This window comes from Phyllobates terribilis, unplaced genomic scaffold, assembly GCF_046119375.1.
Source record: "Phyllobates terribilis strain yellow unplaced genomic scaffold, ASM4611937v1 Scaffold_2__4_contigs__length_985480577, whole genome shotgun sequence".
Taxonomy (NCBI): domain Eukaryota; kingdom Metazoa; phylum Chordata; class Amphibia; order Anura; family Dendrobatidae; genus Phyllobates; species Phyllobates terribilis.
Genome location: NW_027362762.1, coordinates 255587863 through 255597570, shown reverse-complemented (window position 1 = coordinate 255597570; position 9708 = coordinate 255587863).

The window sequence follows — 9708 nt, the reverse complement described above, 5'->3', positions numbered from 1 at the left end:
TAGGAGCTAGGAGCTAAAGACCAGGGGCTGGAAGCTGAGCACAGCTCGCCCTGGCAGAAGACAATAGGAACCGGACACAGGAGTCCGAAGCTGTGAGGACTTATATATCCAGCAGCAGAAACCAGCTGGCAGGGGATTTCAGGTCCTCTGGCCATAGAAGCCCGGAGGCTCAGTCACAAGCAAGGGACCAGCACCGCCGTCGTGGAGCGGAGGCTAACAGAAGGCCCCAAGTCACCAGCCATACGGGTGAGCACTACACGGTACACTCAGGGACGTGGGCTACTTCTACCCGCTTACAGCAAGTTAGCCAGGAAGAGTGCAGACAGACGGGGAGGCATACAACTCCACCTGGCCAGGGGAACTCCTGCTTGCTCACAGACTGACCAGGCCTCTTATGCTAGCCAGTACTCCCAGGAGGGTCTACCTTATAATCATCAGTAAAGACCCTGAACTGCACTGCAAAGACTCTGAGTCATTCCTGCTGCGCTCGTGCACCATCACCCCCATCATCCACACTCACTGCCCTGAGGCTATACTCCTTCCGAGGGGAGTTATCCCATTCTATGCTGCGCACACAACACCAGCCTCAGCGGTCTGCCTCGCAGCGGTGGTACTCCCTGACCGCAATCCACGGGTGGCGCAGTCGGACAATTAACCTCAAAACCTAAGAAAGACTGCCACTGGTTTGACCAGCCTGAGCCACGGGGCCGGGTCACCGCCACGGAGACTACAGACCCCAGAGACCCGACACCGGGTATCACACACACGTGTACACACGGCCCAGGGGGCGCGTCACATGCAGTACAGCATATTACAAACATAAGTCCCATTATTGGGGAGTGGGTGTCCCATGGTATTTGCTTATGCTTTCCAAGCAAAAGCTGCCAAAAATTAGGACGGAGCAACTTGAAATGCCCCTTACAAGAGCCATGCAGTACAGCATATTACAAACATAAGTCTCATTATTGGGGAGTGGGTGTCCCATAGTATTTGCTTATGCTTTCCCAGCAAAAGCTGCCAAAAATTAGGACGGAGCAACTTGCAATGCCCCTTACAAGAGCCATGCAGTACAGCATATTACAAACATAAGTCCCATTATTGGGGAGTGGGTGTCCCATAGTGTTTGCTTATGCTTTCCCAGCAAAAGCTACCAAAAATAAGGACGTAGGAACTTGCAATGCTGGCTCCCTGGTGGTATAGTGGTGGTGGAGGCTGAGGATATGGAGAAGAAGATTAAACAGCCGAAATGAGGAAGCGTATACCCATGTGTGGGTGTGAAGCGGTGCATGTGAATACACCTCCCAAAATAACACAGTGGATTTGACTTTATGTTACTCTACTGTCATTTGGTGGTGATGAGAAGTCTGGCCCAATCCAGCCCTTGTTCATTTTGATAAGTGTCAGCTTGTCAGCATTGTCAGTTGACAGGCGAGTGCGCTTATCAGTTATAATTCCCCCAGCGGCACTAAAAACACGCTCCGATAACACGCTAGCGGCAAGGCAGGCCAGGACCTCCAAGGCGTACAGAGCGAGTTCATTCCAAGTGTCCAGCTTGGATACCCAATAATTAAAAGGCACAGAGGAATCACGGAGGAAGCTGGTACGATCGGCAAGGTACTCCCTCACCATGTTTTGAAACTTTCCACTCCTTGCGAGAGTACCCCGTGCCTCAGGGCCTGTAAGCTGGGCGGAGTCAGAAAACTGTCCCAGAACGTTGACAGTGTTCCCCTACCTCTGCTGGATTGGAGTTGCATCTCTCTCGCCTGTACGCCTTGGTTGGGCAACGAACTGTGACCTAGCGTGTTCAGATGGGAATTTTTTTAAGAGTTCTGCAGCAAGGGCCTTCTGGTATTGCCCCATTTTTGTAGACCTCTCCACCTCAGGAATAAGAGAGTGAAAGTTCTCCTTGTAGCGGGGGTCTACCAGTGTCACCAACCAGTAATGACTGTCACCCAACATTTTGACAACGCGAGGGTCACGGTTAAGGCAGCGTAACATAAAGTCAGCCATGCGTGCCAGACAGGTAACGGGCAAGATTTCCGTGTCCTCACCAAGATGACGACTGACCATGCTCTCCTCCTCCTCCTCCTCCTCTTCCTCCTCCCCCCTGTCCTCAGGCCACCCACACTGAACCGACGGTATGACACTTGTACAGGTTCTACCGTCTACAACACATGATAGCAGCTCCTGTTCTTCCTCCTCCTCCTCCTCCTCTCCCTCATTGTCCCCCAATGCACGTTGGGATGAGATGAGGCTGGGCTGTGTGTAATCGCCCGCTACGGCTTCTTGATCCATCTCATCATACTCTGGCTGCAATGCCTCCTCTTTAATTCTCTGCAGAGAGCGTTGCAAAAGACAGACAAGTGGGATGCAGACACTAATGATGGCGTCATCGCCACTCACCATCTTGGTGGCCTCCTCAAAGTTTGTCAGGATGGTACATATGTCAGACATCCAGGTCCACTCCTGAGGTCTTATATGTGGAGTCTGACCTGAATATCGACGGCCTTGTTGCAGCTGGTACTCTACAACTGCTCTCTTCTGCTCACAAATCCTTTGTAACATGTGGAGGGTAGAGTTCCAACGTGTGGGGACATCAAACACCAGTCGGTGTGCCGGAAGCTGCAAACACTGCTGCAACACAGCAAGGGCGGCGAAAGCTGTAGCCGACTTGCGAAAATGAGCTGACAGGCGGCGTACTTTCACGAGCAGATCTGGCAACTCGGGGTACGATTTAAGAAACCGCTGAACCACGAGGTTAAGCACATGAGCCAGGCATGCTACGTGTGTGATCTCACCTCGCCTCAGAGCCGCCACCAGGTTACGGCCATTGTCACACACGACCATGCCGGGATGTAGGTTCAGCGGTCTCAGCCACAGATCTGCCTGCTCTTTCACAGCTGTCCACAACTTACAAGCAGTGTGAGGTTTATCACCTAAGCTTATGAGTTTCAGCACAGCCAGTTGCCGCTTGGCGGAGGCAGTACTGCAATGCTTCCAGCTTGTAACTGATGTAGTGATATCTGAGATGGAGGCTGAACATGAGGAGGAGGAGGAGGAGGATGCGCAGGAGCTGTACACTGTGGAGGCAACTCTGACTAACATAGGGCCCGCAATCCTCGGTGTGGGGAGGATGTGTTCCGTCCCAAGGTCCGACTGGGTCCCGGCTTCCACTATGTTTACCCAGTGTGCCGTCAGAGAGATTTACCGTCCCTGGCCACAAGCACTTGTCCACGTGTCCGTTGTCAGGTGGACTCTCCCAGTAACTGCGTTGTTGAGGCCACGGCAGATGCTTTGGGACACGTGCTTGTGTAGTGCGGGGATGGCACACCGGGCAAAATAGTGTCGGCTGGGGACCGAGTACCGAGGGACGGCCACCGCCATAAGATTGCGGAAGGATTCCGTCTCCACCAGCCTAAAAGGCAGCATTTCCAATGCAAGCAGTCGTGAAATGTGCGAATTTAGGACTGTGGCCTGTGGGTCGTTAGCTGCGAATTTCCGCTTTCGTTCAAAGGTCTGGGATATGGACAATTGAACGCTGCGGTGGGACGTGGACGTGGACATTGATGCTGTTTCTTGAGAAACTGCCATAACAAGTGAAGACTGAGAGGAGGGGGCATCTTTACATGCAGTATGGACAGGGGATTGCCTTGCACACACAAGAGGGGGTTCTATTGCACGCACAACAGTGGAAGAAGCAGTGGTGACACCCGCTGACACTGGTCGTGGACCCTGGGTTTGGCCTACAATGTCAGGTGCTTTGCTGCCATGTGCCTGATCATGCTGGTGGTGGTCAGGCTGGTAGTTTTGTCACCCCTGCTGATGCTGGCATGGCAGGTGGAACATATGGCCTTTTTGGGGTTATCTGCAGAGTCTTTAAAAAAATTCCAGACTCTGGAAGACCTACCGCTTGTACTGGCAACGTCCCTCGTGTTGGTGTTATGGGGAACGGTTGCCTGCCTTCTGTCTGCGGCCACCACACTGCTTCTTCCTCCCTGTTGGGGTACTCTGCCTCCCTCCCCCTGTGTGCTGCTGGCCTCACTCTGCAGGTCCTCCTTCCACGTTGGGTCAGTTACTAGATCATCCACCACCTCCTCCTCTTCCACTTGCGCACCACGATCCTCCTCCTCACTTCCTGGCAATTGTGTCTCGTCATCGTCCACCTCTTGTGACAGATTGCCAACGTCGACTTCCTGTGGCCGTGGCTGTTCAAATATTTGTGCATCGCAACATGGGATCTCCTCTTCCACCACTTCAAGCGTATCAGGCGAGGGGCCCAAATATGGAAATGGACCAGTGAACAGCTCTTCAGAGTGTCCAAGTGTGGGATCACTTGCTGTCTGACGACACTCGGCATGGTGGGAGGAAGGAGCATCAGGGTGAGGAGGAGTATGCGGTCGAGACTCACGGCTACTAAGAGTTGACCGTGTGGAAGACAGACCGGAGGTGGTGGTGCCCAGGTAACTGGAAGTATTATCGGCTATCCAATTAATAACCTGTTCACACTGATCAGTTCTCAATACTGGTGTTGTTCTGTGCTTCCCTAGTAATTCGGTCAAGAAGTGGGAGCGAGAAGATGTGGCTGTTGGTTGTGGCACATTTTCACCTTGGCCACGGCCCCGTCCTCTGCACGAACCATCACCAGAACGTCCACTTCCACATCCCTTGCCACGCGCCTTGCCCAATTGTAAATGAAGTAAAATAGCTTACACTTGCACTATCAATGGAAAAAGGGTAATAAAGAGTAGATTAGAACCGTGGAATAGGAAAACCACAGTTATTGTTTACTGGGGTATACCACACTTTTTTAAATAGAGATATTTGCGGCTGAACAGTGAGCGACACACTCAAACTCCATTTTTTTTAGATACCAAAGGCCCAAAACTGGATAGTACAGCGATTTGACCCGTGGAACTGCGAAACCACACTGGGATGTCGGGACTACACAAGATTATTTTCAACAGATATATTTTTGTATCACAACAGTCAGGAGACCCTACTGTTTTTCTTTATGGAAAAAAAATACCAAAACCTGAATAATAGAGATTTTTTAGCGTGGGATGACAAAACCACAGTTATTGTTTACTGGGGTACACCACACTTTTTTAAATAGAGATATTTGCGGCTGAACAGTGAGCGACACACTCAAACTGCTTTTTTTTTAGATATCAAAGGCCCAAAACTGGATAGTACAGCGATTTTACCCGTGGAACTGCGAAACCACACTGGGATGTCGGGCCTACACAAGACTATTTTCAACAGATATATTTTTGTGTCACAACAGTCAGGAGACACTACTGTTTTTCTTCAGGGAAAAAACTACCAAAAGCTGAATAATAGAGATTTTTTACCGTGGGATGGCAAAACCGCAGTTATTGTTTACTGGGGTATACCACACTTTTTTAAATAGAGATATTTGCGGCTGAACAGTGAGCGACACACTCAAACTGCTTTTTTTTAGATACCAAAGGCCCAAAACTGGATAGTACAGCGATTTGACCCGTGGAACTGCGAAACCACACTGGGATTTCGGGCCTACACCAGACTATTTTCAACAGATATATTTTTGTGTCACAACAGTCAGGAGACACTACTGTTTTTCTTTACGGAAAAAACTACCAAAAGCTGAATAATAGAGATTTTTTACCGTGGGATGGAAAAACCACAGTTATTGTTTACTGGGGTATACCACACTTTTTTAAATAGAGATATTTGCGGCTGAACAGTGAGCGACACACTCAAACTGTTTTTTTTTTTTAGATACAAATGGCCCAAAATGGATAATACAGAGGTTTGAACCGTGGAAGTGCAAAACAACACTTCTGTTTCTCTAGCCTACATCAGACTATTTTCAACAGTTATATTTGTGTCTGAAAAATCAGAGACACGCTTTTTTTTGGGGGGGGGGGGAACACACCAAAAGGTTAATAAGACGGGTATTTTTACAGTGTGAAGGAGGAAAGAAAAAGGAGGATTTAGATGAAAAAAAAAAAGATTTTTCCTGGCCCCCGACACCTGGTGCTAAGTCCAGAAATTTCAGCAACAGGAGCACACAGGACTGTAATGCAGCGTTTGCTGGTATAACCACTGTGTCTCCTATACAGCCTGCCTGCCTGGTATCTTGGATGGATATTAGTCCTGAAAAGGACTGTTTGTTTGTTCTGGCAGCCTTTACAGACCCTACACTAACTAGTTCGGAGTTTATATCTCTCCCTAAATCAGCAGCGCTGTCCCTACACTGTCTAAACCGGAACGACTGTGTCCAAGATGGCGGCGTCCCGTTTTAAATACTCGAGGTGACGCTGTGCGGCCAGCCAATCACTGTAATACCCACAACCAACATGGCTGCAGCATTACAGTGACTGGCTGGCAATCCCTGTCTGTTCATTGGCTCTGTAAAGAGCACCAAACATGCAGGACGGAGACCTGAGCTCCCGCCCGAGTAACCAGGAAATGCTCGGTGCTCGCCGAATATCCCGAGTAGCGTGATGCTCGGGCGAGTACCGAGCAGTGTCGAGCATGTTCGCTCAACACTATGTCTGACCAGTCAGGGAGACACTATTACAGTTTTTTTTACAGCAAAAAATGCCACAAGCAGGATAACACAGAGATTTGACCAGTGGAACTGCAAAACCACAGTTATAGTTATGTGGAGTACACGAGTAGAGATGAGCGGTGTTCGACTTGAACATGAACGATTTGAAAAAAATTCGGCTGTTCGAGGTTATGTTCGATAACTGTTCGTGCACCAAAATCATAACTGGATTTTTTCTCAGTAATGATGAAAATTAATGTTAATACGTAGTTTGAGTGTACAGCGGGGCGGGGGGAGGGGCAGGGGATGGATCTGTGCAGGAATAATGAAGATCTCCATTTTTTTTTTCTCTTTCCCGCACTTACAGTGGGGAGGTGCAATCTGTCAGCCTATCAGCAGCGCACACACGGAGCAAACTTCTTTTTTTCACACAAGCAAGGGCATGTGTCATTGGCAGTGCATGTCACATGTCCTTGCCCTATAAGACCCAGCCATTTTCCCCGTCGCCACCATTTTCTCACTGCTGCAGCTGCGTGTTAGACGGCACCGCTGTTGCTGTGTGCGCTATACCTTGTTAATTTCAAGCCATTTTTCGCACAAATCTACAGATAGCTTGGGAGTAGGGAATAGTTGTGATTGCAGTCCTTTTAAGGACTAGGTTACATAATTTCCTACGACTTTTATGAGGCAGGTCTTTGCTCTAAAATAGATAGGTTGGGAGTAAAGACTAATTGTAATTTCAGTCCTTTTCAGGACTAAGTTAGATCAGTTCCTATCAGTTTTTGCCAGGCAGGTCTGTGCCAGTGCTGTGCAAGTTTTTTTCACAGCATTTGGCTAAATCTAGCAAAGCTAATCCTTTTTGGCCTATTGCAGAGTGTGTTAGTCAGTGGAGTAGCCTATCTTTGTTGCAAGATACACCACCTGTGTATAGAATATCATTTTTTTTACTGCACCTAGTGAAGTAAAACCTTTTGGGCATAGCATTATTCTATTAGTCCATCTATACTGACCTCCATCAGTTTGCAAATTGAATATAATTTTTTTCTGCATCTAGCTCTGAAAAAATATTTGGGCTTCTAGCAGTGTGTGGGACTTGGTCTATTAGTCCATCTATACTGACCTCCATCAGGTTGCAAATTGAATATAATTTTTTTCTGCATCTAGCTCTGAAAAAATATTTGGCCTTCTAGCAGTGTGTGGGACTTGTTCTATTAGTCCATCTATACTGACCTCCATCATTTTGTAAATTAAAAATAATTTTTTGTCTGCATCTAGCTCTGAAAAAATATTTGGCCTTCTAGCAGTGTGTGGGACTTGTTCTATTAGTCCATCTATACTGACCTCCATCAGGTTACAAATTTAAAATAATTTTTTGTCTGCATCTAGCTCAGAAAAAACATTTGGCCTTCTACCAGTGTGTGGGACTTGTTCTATTAGTCCATCTATACTGAACTCCATCAGATTGCAAATTAAAAATAATTTTTATCTGCATCTAGCTCTGAAAAAATATTTGGCCTTCTACCAGTGTGTGGGACTTGTTCTATTAGTCCATCTTTACTGACCTCCATCAGGTTGCAAATTAAAAATAATTTTTATCTGCATCTAGCTCTGAAAAAATATTTGGCCTTCTAGCAGTGTATGGGACTTGTTCTATTAGTCCATCTATACTGACCTCCATCAGGTTGCAAATTAAAAATATTTTTTATCTGCATCTAGCTCTGAAAAAATATTTGTCCTTCTAGCAGTGTGTGGGACTTGTTCTATTAGTCCATCTTTACTGACCTCCATCAGGTTGCAAATTAAAAATCATTTTATTCTGCATCTAGCTCTGAAAAAATATTTGACCTTCTAGCAGTGTGTGGGACTTGTTCTATTATTCCATCTCTACTGACCTCCATCAGGTTGCAAATTGAAAATAACTTTTTGTCTGCATCTAGCTCTGGAAAAATATTTGGCCTTCTAGCAGTGTGTGGGACTTGTTCTATTTGTCCATCTATACTGACCTCCATCAGGATGCAAATTAAAAATAATTTTTATCTGCATCTAGCTCTGAAAAAATATTTGGCCTTCTAGCAGTGTGTGGGACTTGTTCTATTAGTCCATCTTTACTGATCTCCATCAGGTTGCAAATTAAAAATAATTTTTATCTACATCTAGCTCTGAAAAAATATTTGGGCTTCTAGCTGTGTGTGGGACTTGGTCTATTAGTCCATCTATACTGACCTCCATCAGGTGGCAAATTAAAAATAATTTTTATCTGCATCTAGCTCTGAAAAAATATTTGGGCTTCTAGCAGTGTGTGGGACATGGTCTTTTAGTCCATCTATACTGACCTCCATCAGGTTGCAAATTCAAAATAATTTTTGGTCTGCATCTAGCTCTGAAAAAATATTTGGCCTTCTAGCAGTGTATGGGACTTGTTCTATTAGTCCATCTATACTGACCTCCATCAGGTTGCAAATTAAAAATAATTTTTATCTGCATCTAGCTCTGAAAAAATATTTGGCCTTCTAGCAGTGTGTGGGACTTGTTCTATTAGTCCATCTTTACTGACCTCCATCAGGTTGCAAATTAAAAATCATTTTTATCTGCATCTAGCTGTGAAAAAATATTTGACCTTCTAGCAGTGTGTGGGACTTGTTCTATTAGTCCATCTATACTGACCTCCATCAGATTGCAAATTCAAAATAATTTTTTGTCTGCATCTAGCTCTGAAAAAATATTTGGCCTTCTAGCAGTGTGTGGGACTTGTTCTATTAGTCCATCTTTACTGACCTCCATCAGGTTGCAAATTAAAAATAATTTTTATCTACATCTAGCTCTGAAAAAATATTTGGGCTTCTAGCAGTGTGTGGGACTTGGTCTATTAGTCCATCTATACTGACCTCCATCAGGTAGCAAATTCAAAATAATTTTTTGTCTGCATCTAGCTCTGAAAAAATATTTGGCCTTCTAGCAGTGTGTGGGACTTGTTCTATTAGTCCATCTTTACTGACCTCCATCAGGTTGCAAATTAAAAATAATTTTTATCTACATCTAGCTCTGAAAAAATATTTGGGCTTCTAGCAGTGTGTGGGACTTGGTCTATTAGTCCATCTATACTGACCTCCATCAGGTTGCAAATTAAAAATAATTTTTATCTGCATCTAGCTCTGAAAAAATATTTGGGCTTC